Source organism: Juglans regia, chromosome 7 (assembly GCF_001411555.2).
Source record: "Juglans regia cultivar Chandler chromosome 7, Walnut 2.0, whole genome shotgun sequence".
Taxonomy (NCBI): domain Eukaryota; kingdom Viridiplantae; phylum Streptophyta; class Magnoliopsida; order Fagales; family Juglandaceae; genus Juglans; species Juglans regia.
The window spans coordinates 50308553-50320005 of NC_049907.1; the positions used below are offsets into that span (position 1 = coordinate 50308553).

The window sequence follows — 11453 nt, forward strand, 5'->3', positions numbered from 1 at the left end:
TTAATACTGTATAACAACTTCTTTATAATTATCATTACCCGCCTATAAAAAAATAAAAAATAAATTTAGTTGAATGTGTAAAGCCTGGCTTTACATTATATACTGACATAATTTGATTAATTTATTACGTAGATGGTATATAATATAAATACCTTCAAATACCACTCCTCAAAAATAAAATCACCAAAACTATTTAGAATAATGGGGAAGACGAATTTCTAGTGTCGAAGGAGATGGCGAACTGGATCAAAGCCTGGCGGCCCCCTCTGGGCTAAGGCGTCGAAGCTCATCCTCAATGCCTCATCGGTCCACAGCCAGTCCTGACCACCTTGGTAAAACTCCGAGTAAACTTGTATATCTCTGCGTCCTTGACCATCCTATTAATCTCTTCCTTCGGCAGTCTCGCCTTGTAATTGGTGATAGTGATCTTGTGACACCCACGGGTGGTTCTCTCCCAGGTATGCCATTCGCATCGATATCAGGATCACCTTTGGGTGTTGCAAGAATGCCACAAAGCGTCAATTCTCCCAACCAGCAGTTGTCTACAGTTCATGCTCGTAAGCAACATGAAAAGTGATGGACCTTAGTTCCCTAGTTCCATTCTGTCCAAAAATCTAATATAAACAACATAAAAAGTGTTAAGGACCAACATAACGTTTCTTTTTCTTAAGTTCCTTCAACTGAAGAGGATCTCAACTAAAACCGAAAAATTAAAACAAACAAGAACGAAATGTTCGTACAAAATAAAAGCAGAAAACATCGAGCCATGGCAACTTCGCTGGAACTCTAGCTACGGCAGACTTGGTATCCATTACAGTCGTCTATTTGGTCGAGGGGAGCTATTCAATAACTTATTTGTTATCACAACGCATCTGCATTTATCGGATTGCAGATTAACTCAAGCTCCGTAAGCTTGTTCTCAAACTCAGCTGCCTCTGCAAATTGGATGTCAGCTCCCTCTACGCTCATCATCTTCAACCTTGTATTTCTCTGCATCCACGACCATCCTATTAATCTCTTCTTTGCAAAGTCTTGCCTTGTGATTGGTGATAGTGATGCTGCAACTCACGCCGGTGCTCTGTTCCACAGCAGAAACATTCAATATACCGTTGGCATCGATATCAAAACATGCTTTCAGCTTAGCAACACCCATGGGTGCTGCAGGGACACCCTGAAGTGTAAATTCTCCCAACCAGTGATTATCCTCGGCTACTGCTCTCTCACCCTCGTAAATCGAAAACCAAACTTCAGTTTGGTTGTCGTAGCCGGTGGTATAGTCTTTTTCCATCTTGATGGGAATGGTGGTATTCCTTGGAATCACAACAGACATCAGATGATCTTTGCCAACGAGTATCCCCAAGGAAAGGGGGGTCACATCCAAGAGCACAACGTTTTGTACTTTTTCATTGCCCATACCAGTCAAGTTTGCAGCTTGAACAGCGGCTCCATATGCCACAGCTTCATCCGGGTTAATGCTCCTATTAAGCTCCTTCCCATCAAAGAAGTCCTGCAACAGCTGCTGAACCTTGGGAATTCTGGTAGAACCACCAGTAAGAACGACATCATTCACACTTTCCTTGTCCATCTTAGCATTACTCAAACAATTCTCCACAAGCTCTATAGAATTCCGGAATAAATCCATGTTGAGTTCAGCAAATTTGGCACGGGTAATAGTTGAGCTGAAATCAATACCATCGTACAAAGAATCAACATCAATGGTAGTCTCAATTGCAGAAGAGAGAATCCTCTTTGCTCTCTCACAAGCAGTTCTCAACCTTCTTAGAGCTCTGGCGTTTCCGCTTATGTCCTTCTGGTGCCACCTTTTAAATATTTGAACAAAGTGGTTAACCATTCTGTTGTCGAAGTCCTCACCTCCAAGGTGTGTGTCTCCAGCAACAGCCTTCACTTCAAAACTACTCTCCTCAATGGTAAGAAGTGAGACATCTGCAGTACCACCACCCAAATCAAAGATCAATACATTTCTCTTGCCAATTCTACCCACCTTGTCAAGGCCGTAAGCAATTGCAGTGGCGGTTGGTTCATTGAGGATCCGCATGACATTGAGGCCAGCAATGCCACTGGCATCCATTGTGGCCTTACGCTGAGCGTCATTGAAGTAAGCCGGGACGGTAACAACTGCATTTTTCACCGTCTTGCCCAGATAGGCCTCGGCAATCTCACGCATATTTTTTAGGACCATCGATGAGATTTCCTCGGCCGCGAATTGTGGCCTTATAACTTACCACGATCATAGGCTTGTCTTTAGAACCTTCAATGACCTTGAATGGCCAGAGATTGATATCATTCTGAACCAACGGATCACTGAATCTCCTTCCAATCAACCGCTTTGCATCTGCAAAACACTAAAGCGTAAGATGCAGCAAATTTAAATATCAAACTCTTCTAAATTTTTCATTTGCATGGTTTCCTTTTTTTTTTCTCTGAACTGGTAAATTAGTTATCACTGCATTAACCAGAGGGAATTAAGTTTTGAAAAGAAGCATTTTTTTAATACTTTGTAGGTCCAAACCCAATAAAAATCTCATAAATACACGAAGGAAAAAAATGAAAAAACAATTGACACATTAAGTTGTTCACAAAATTGAATGATTTTCACATTAAAATTTTGAAAATAAGTAATGCTGATAATCTAAGTTTAAAACGCTAAATTTGAAGATGATTAAAATATGTGCATAACTTGAATAAAGACTGTACTTCAAGTGAGAGAGACACAACAAGTCAAGATAGTAAAAAAACTAGAACTATCCTTGGTTACAATTGAGAGAAGTGGTACAACTCATAAACTGACATTTTCTATAATACATTAGATCTATTTTAATAATAAAAGTAATTTGACAATATACCGTACCACATTGATCCACGCCCTAACCATGGCCTCGATATAGATTGCTTGCTCTCTTACTTTTTATTATCATTACTGTTGTTGCATCTTAAAAATAGACTATGGCTATTGAGAATTAACGTACAAAAAAAAAATTCTCAACAAAAAATTTAAAAAAATAAATAAAGAAAAAATAAAGAACGAGAAAAATGATTCTGAGAAATTACCAAAGACGGAGTTAGTAGGGTTCCTGGCGACTTGGTTCTTGGCGGCATCACTGACCAAGCGCTCTTTTTCGGTGAATGCAACATAAGACGGCGTCGTTCTATTTCCCTGATCATTAACTATTATCTCTACTCGATCATTTTGCCATACACCCGCGCACGAGTACGTCGTCCCGAGATCGATCCCTATTGCTGGACCCTCCTTCCATTCTTCGGCCATTGTTGTTGATTTCCAGAATGATCACGGTATTGAAGCAAGTCTAGACTCTATATGTCCCTCGGAGACGATGGTCTTTTTATATAATTTGTTTCCTTGCCTCGTCCCGAGATCGATCCCTATTGCTGGACCCTCCTTCCATTCTTCGGCCATTGTTGTTGATTTCCAGAATGATCACGGTATTGAAGCAAGTCTAGACTCTATATGTCCCTCGGAGACGATGGTCTTTTTATATAATTTGTTTCCTTGCCCACGAAGTAGACGGCATTTGTAAAAGTTGCTTTTACTCTGATATTTGCGCACAGGAGAATAGAGAATTGAAAAGAAAAAGTGGGATTCTTAGTACTTTTCGTGTATTTTTTTTTATCTTTTTCATATGTTTTTTTAATTATTATAAATATTTTTTTTAAAAAAAATAAAAAATTCACAATATTATTAAAAAATATTTTCTTAATCACTAAATAAATAAATAAATAACTCATTCATAATACTATTTAGATCCCGAATTGGGGACCAAAACATTTCTGAATTAACTTTGTTACAATTTTCTTTTATAGTACAATCATTGATATCAAATCGTGCGGCACAAGTTTTGTAATTCCAACTTGTGAGAAACTATTTGGTTTTATTGATTTTCAGTCGTTGGTGCAACTTCTAATACCCAAATTTGATTATTAAAAAAACAGATAAATATATATTTGTTTTTTTATTTCAAACATTTTTTAAACATATTTAAAATATAAAAAAATATCAATACACTAATAATTATCTTTTTAATTATTAAGTAAAAAATATTAAAAATTAAAATAAAATACGTGAGATACCAAATAAAGTGGGCAAATTGAAGAGCATAAAATCATTTTCCTTGTTAAATTAAGGCCCGTTTGGATTTAGAGTTAATCTTCACTCATCTCATCTCATTTAATTATTATATTTTTCTCAAATTTTCACATAAAATATAATAAACAATTCAAAAATTTTAAGTTTCAAAAAAATAATATTAAAAAAATAATATTTTAACAATATTTATTCAACTTTAAACTTTCATCTCAATTCATTTCATCTCAACTTACTACCCAAACCTGACCTAATTATTTTTGTCAAATTACTTCACTTTTATTCAATTTATAGGGATTATTAAAAGAGAAAATATATTTACAACTGTGAATTGTGCAATCGCCACGTAATCGCTTTAAAAAAATTAAATAAAATATAAGACTCATATGAAAAAAATTAATTTTTTAATAGTGGATCCCACTTTTTTTCAAAGCGATTATGCGACGTTTACACATTTCACGATTGTATGTAGAATTACTCTTTTAACACTTTTAAATATTATTGTTTAAAAAAATTTACAATATTATTAAAAAATATTTCATTAATCATTAAATAAAAATAAAATATAAAAAAATTATAACGAAAGCTCCCCGCCGGAAGAGTAGTTTTAGGTTGTGTTTGGATGTTGAAGTGAGTTGAGATAAGTTGAGTTGAGATGATAAAATATTATTAGAATATTATTTTTTAATATTATTATTATTTTAAAATTTGAAAGAATTGAATTATTTATTATATTTTATGTTGGAATTTGAAAAAGTTGTAATGATGAGTTGAGATAAGTTGAGAGAAGTTTAATAACCAAACGAAGCCGAATTTTAACTGACATCATCTTTTAGAATTCCTATTCAAATTTCTGTACACAAATATTTCTTTCTTAACACATTATTTATTATGTGATCTTACTATAATTTTTTAAAAAATTAAAACATCAATATTTTTGAAAAAATTTAGCTTTCTATGTCATTTATGTGCTGAGTGTGTTAAAAATGAGATTATTTCTTAAGAAAAATTTTTCTCATCAATTACTATTTATCAATTTACACCTTATACGTTATGAAAATACTCATATATCTTATGAAAAATATTTGTTCACATCTTATAAAAAATTATAGGTATAGAATGTATGATGTGAACCGCTGTTAATTTGTAGCTAAACTCACTTTTGAATGACATGTCCTTGAAACAAAAATGAACATATATGCGCATGTAATCGAAAGAGAAAAGAAAAAGACACGAATTCAAAAGTCAAAAGAATAAAGATTGTGACTTTAATATTATTAAATTTCGGAAAATAGTAATACAATTAACTTTGTTACAATTTTCTTTTATAGTACAATCATTGATAAAGATTATCAAATCGTGCAGCACTAGTTTTGTGATTCCAATTTGTGAAAAACTATTGGTTTAATTGCTTTTCAGTCGTACGTGCAACTTCTAATACCCAAATTTGATTATTACATAAATACGGATTGTGTTTAGATGTTAAATTGAATTGAGTTAAGTTGAGTTGAATAAATCAATGTATCTTTACTCCTTGGTTCTCTATTGTTATGAATGGTATTTCGAAAGGATTCTTCAAGGGTGGTCGGGGTTTGCGGCAAGGTGATCCTTTATCTCCATATTTGTTTATTATTGATAAAGAGATTCTTTCTCGGTTGATTAAGAAATTTTTTCACATAGGTCGAATAAAACCGTTCTTACATCCTAGAGGGTCTCCGGTGATTTCACATTTATTATATGCTGATGATATTGTCATATTTTATAATGGGGGAAAGAATTCTTTGTGTTCTATCATGAAGATTTTGAATGATTATGAAGCTTGGTCGGGACAGATGGTGAATAAAACAAAATTATCTATAATTTTTTCTAATAAAATTAGTTTGCCAAGGAGACGTATGCTTCTGCGACAAACTGGTTTTATTGAGGGAAAATTACCTTTTAAATATCTGGGAATTCCTATTATTTCAGGACGCTTGCTGTCACGCCATTTTGATGAGCTGGTCAACAAAGTTCAGATCCAATTAGAGGGATGGAAAGGTAAATTACTTTCACAAGGTGCTAGACTTCTTTTACTTAGACATATTTTGCAAAGTATTCCGATACACTGCTTGTCTATTTTATCTACGCCAAAGTTGGTTCTTGAAAAGATTAAAAGATTAATGAGTGCATTTTTCTGGGGAGTTACTGATGGAAGGGAAAAAAAGAAATGGTGTGCATGGGATAATATGTGCAAACCGGTCTTGGAGGGTGGGGTTGGTTTGAGGAATTTAGAGGAAGTTGAAACTTCTCTCCATATGAAGCTTGCTTGGAATCTTTTACAAGGTAAATCTTTATGGGCCCAATTTTTTTTATCAAAATATGTTGATGCTGAACATATCTCTATGGTTAATACTCAAAAGGGTACTAGGTTTTGGAGAATGATCTTGAAAAATGTTCCGTATGTTCAGAATCATTTAGTGTGGAGGGTTAAACATGGTGATTTGTCCTTTTGGCGGGATAATTGGGTGGGTGAGGGGCCTTTGTGTGATGAATTCCAAGTCATGGAATTGCCTTCTCTTAAATTAGTTGATTGTAAACTGGTGGATGGATGGAATATTGAGTTGTTTCAACATTTAGTTGGTATAGAGAAAACGGATGTTTTGCTTGAAAAGTTGGGAAATTTGAAAGTTTGTGATGATGTTCTTATTTGGCTACCAAATGGGGATGGGAAGTTCTCTACTCGTAGTGCATGGGAATGCATTCGTTCTCATAGTCCTTCACAATCTTGGATAAAATGGATATGTCATCATTTTCTTCCAAAAAAAATGTCTATATTAATGTGGAAAGCTTTGAATGGTTGTCTTTCTGTAGATGACAAGTTGCGGAGAGTGGGTATCAATATCGTCTCCAAATGTGATTGTTGTGTTTTGGGTGCTTATGAGGATCAAAATCATGTGCTTGCTATGATAGAGTTTGCATCACAAATTTGGAGTAGATTCTGTATACAACTAGGTATGCCTTTATTGCATGGACGTACCTGGAAGGAAAATGATGAATGTTGGTCTAGACGTGCTAAAAGATCTTCTTGTCGTGGACAAATTCTTGGTCTACTCCCTATTATTATAACATGGCATTTGTGGTGGAGACGCTGCAAGGCCCGGATGGAAGGTGTGTATGAAACAATTGACATGGTTTGGATTTCTATTAAATATTGGTTGTCTTGGATGGCTTTGAAATTTAAAGGAAAGAATGTTATTAGTAAAAGTGATGTTGTTTTATTACAATCTTTAAATATTCCTCCTCCAAGAGTTGGTGTTCAAAAGGATAAAATTGTGAGATGGGTAAGACCAATAAATGGATGGTGTAAACTTAATGTGGATGGTTGCTTATTGGGTAACCCGGGGCTTTCAGGTGTGGGGGGAGTTATAAGGGATCATGGGGGTGGTTTCATATTGGGTTTTTGTGCCTCTATTGGTTCTCGTACTAATACATATGCTGAGATTATGGATTTGTTATATGGTTTGCAAAATGCTCGACAGATGGGGCTCAATTACCTTGAGATTGAAATGGATTCAAAAATAATTATCGAGTGGATAGCATCTAGACGGTGTGGATTGTGGTATCTTAAGGATTTCTGGGAGGAGATTTTGAGTTACCTTGATGATATTACTGTTACCTGTAGACATATTTTCAGAGAATGTAATGTTGTTGCTGATAGCTTGGCGAAGCGTGGTGCAACGGGGTGCAATACTACGTATTATTCGGTGCTTGACTTTCTAAGGGAGACTAGAGGTCTTTTAAGGCTTGATAAAAATAATTTGCCGTATTTGAGACGACAATAGTGTTTGTAGTAAGAGGTTTTTTTATTTTTATGGTTTATGGCATAATGGATTATTGATTATTTACCACGGTATTCCTCTGCCACAAGTGAGAGTTTTATTAATAAAATTTGGCGAGGGGCCACTTTTGGACATGTGGTCCTGACTCTTATTAAAAAAAAAAAAAAGTTGAGTTGAGTTGATAAAATATTGTCAGAATATTATTTTTTAATATTATTATTATTTTGAGATTTGAAAAAATTAAATTGTTGATTATAATTTGTATTGAAATTTAAAAAAAATATAATAATAAATTGAGATAAATTGAGATGAGTTTGAGATCCAAACTATTCTCAGATACAGTCTGAAAAGAAATGAAATTTGGTCTTTTACTTGTCACAAGAAGCTCGGAAAAAGATGTCGCCATTTGATTATAGGTATTCTTTTCTTTTCTTGTCTTAATAAGAGTTGTAATGAGTTTTAATTCTTAAAGCTTGATAATTGTAGTCCAGCCTTGAATATCTCTGCTTCCCTGACCATTCTATTAATCTCTTCACTGGACAGTCTCGCCTTGTGATTGGTGATGGTGATCTTGCAACTGGTGCCACTCGTCTTCTCTTTAGCAGAAACATTCAAGATACCATTAGCATCGATATCAAAGCAAACTTTGACCTTAGCAACACCCCTTGGTGCGGCAGGAATGCCCTGAAGCTAACCAATTGTTATCCAACGTTCTTGCCCTCTCACCCCCATAAACCAAGATCGAAACCTCAGTTTGGTTGTCTGCGGCAGTGGTGCAAATTTCCTTCATCTTGGTTGGAATGGCAGTGTTCCTTGGAATCACAACAGACGTGTCACTTCCTGTAACCTCCACCCCTAGGGACAAAGGTGTGACATCTAAGAGCACAATGTCTCGAACTCTCTCATTACCCAATCCAGACAACTTTGCAGCTTGAACGGCTGCTCCATATGCCACAGCTTCATCCAGGCTAATGCTCTTTCTAAGCTCCTTACCATCAAAGAAGGTCTGCAACAGCAGCTGGACCTTGGGAATTCTAGAAGAACCACCTGTAAGAACGACATCGTGGATACACCTCTTGTCAAACTCAGCATCGGTCGAACACTTTTCCACAAGACGAATAGAACTCCTGAACAAATCCATATTGAGCTCCTCAAATCTGGCACGAGTAATGATTGAGCAGAAATCAATACCTTCATACAAACAATCAACATTAATGGTCGTCTCAATTTCAAAGGAAAGAATCCTCTTTGCTCTCTCACAAGCAGTTCTCAGCCTCCTCAAAGCTTTGGCGTTTCCACTAATGTCCTTCTTGTGCTGCCTTTTAAATACATCCACAAAGTGCTTTACCATTCTGTTGTCGAAGTCCTCGCCTCCAAGTTGTGTTTCTCCAGCAACAGCATTCACCTCGAAAATATCATCCTTAATATGTGACCACGATCTTAGGCTTGTCACCAAGACCACCAATGACCTTGAACGGCCAAAGGTTGATATCTCTCTGAACCAAGGGATCGCTGAATCTCCTACCAATCAATCGCTTTGCATCTGTAAGATTATAAGAGAAGATTAAATGATCAATTTGTCAATATTAAAGCAGGTGAAACAGGAAACCTTTATATCGATTAGTTTACAACCGATTCAAAGCTTTTTCTTTAAATTGTAGTATTTTATGTAGCATTACTCTTATCAATATTATTTGGTCGTTTCCAATTTAATGTATACTACATTTAATATCTTATTTACTCAATCACGGGATGAGATTAAAAAAAATGCGTTTTAATTTTATAGGTGGCTTCAAGTAATTTTCTGAAATCGTTTTCAGCTTTTAATTGAGTTGTAAAGTAAAAAACTACATATATCTAAAATTGTAATCAATTCCCTTCCAACTTTTTTTTTCTTTTTTTTTCCCTTATTTAAAAAAAAAAAAAAACACTTCATTTTTTTTTTTCTTTTTATGCTTTAAGAAAACCTTTTTAAGTTAATCCAATTTTAGAAAAATGAAACCCTTAACAAATTCAAATGTTTATTTACCAATATCTTAGTCAAACGAGAATTTTGAAGAAACAACAAATATATGTGGAGATTACCAAAGATGGAGTTGGTGGGTTCCTAGCGATCTGGTTCTTGGCAGCATCACCGACCAAGCGCTCATTGTCAGTGAAGGTGACATAAGACGGTGTCGTTCTGTTTACCTGATCATTAACTGTTAAGAAATGTTTATCCCACATATGGTGGCCACGATCCAGTTTTTTATTTTTATTTTTTTTACTTAAAAGTTAAGTAAATATTTTTTTAATGAATTTATAATTTTTTTTTGAAAATTTTAAATAAATTTAAAAAACATTTGAAAAAGAAAAAAAAAAAAAAAAGGCAAAAGTTTTTGCCATTCTCCCACTCTCGAGTACGTTGTCCCGAGATCGATCCCTATTGCTGGGCCCTCCTCCCATTAATTGTCGGCCATCTTCGTCAGAGACTATAGCGAAACTTGAGCAGATGAAAGAGAACTCTAGGCCTCATTTGTTTTTCGTAAACTTCTCAATTCAATTCATCTATCACATTTAATGGTTACATATTTTTTAAATTTATATATAAAATAAAATAAAAAATTTAATTTTTAAAATTTTTTAAATAAAAATAATATTAAAAATATATATTTTAATAATATTTTATTTAATTTTTAATTTTAATATTAAAATATCTATCCCTAAAAATAAACGAGACTGGAATCCGGAGTTAAAGGTTTGAAGACGGTCCTTACGTTAATAAACAGCCCGTTTGCTTGCCCAAGAAATTCAACTGTATATATACATGCTCACGGATTTTAAGATGCATGCACCGAAAATATATTTGCACGTCTACTTTTACAAATTTTAGAATACGACGTTAATTTTTCCGAATACTAAGCGCCTCATCCTCCGGGCTCCAGGCTCCGTTTTCAAATTTACAAGCTAATGTACTTGGCTCTGTGTTCCTTAACCTTGCGTACGGTCCGTGAAGGGATTTTTCTTTTTTAAAAAGAGCAGTTTTAACAATAAGAACAGGCCTAAAGTAATCTGAGTTCAAAATCACTGACTTAAATAAATGTTTTGTATTTATGTTAGAGAAATGTGTAGTTTTACAGTTCCGCCACTAAATCAGGGAATTATAACTTTTTATTTATTATCGGAAGATTAATTGTACACAACCATTAATTAATTCAGGCAGTAAAGTCCTTTTTCTCGAAAGATTAGCTGTATTATATGGAAGTTCAATCATCGAAATAAAGAACGAAAGAATGAAATAGGGGTAACACTCAAAATGGTCTCTTCAATTTCTGGGGTAACAGTCTCTGACTCTTTGTTCTCAAAATGGTGTATTTTCCCACAACTTTCAAATATATTTTTTATTGATTAGAATGGACAAACTTTATAATGGAAGAGTTTGATTCAAAAAATTTCATGAGGGTATTATTTATAAAGAAGAATTTGGGGACGACTATTATATTTTAATACGCTGATCTTAGGCCAAACCAAGAGTT

General features: G+C 34.4%; 2 pseudogenes; both read right to left on the reverse strand.

The window, feature by feature from the left end:
* Positions 1–618: 618 nt before the first annotated feature.
* Positions 619–3483, reverse strand: LOC108986332 (annotated as a pseudogene).
* A 4914-nt stretch (positions 3484–8397) lies between these two features.
* Positions 8398–10397, reverse strand: LOC108986318 (annotated as a pseudogene).
* Between the last annotated feature and the right edge of the window lie 1056 nt (positions 10398–11453).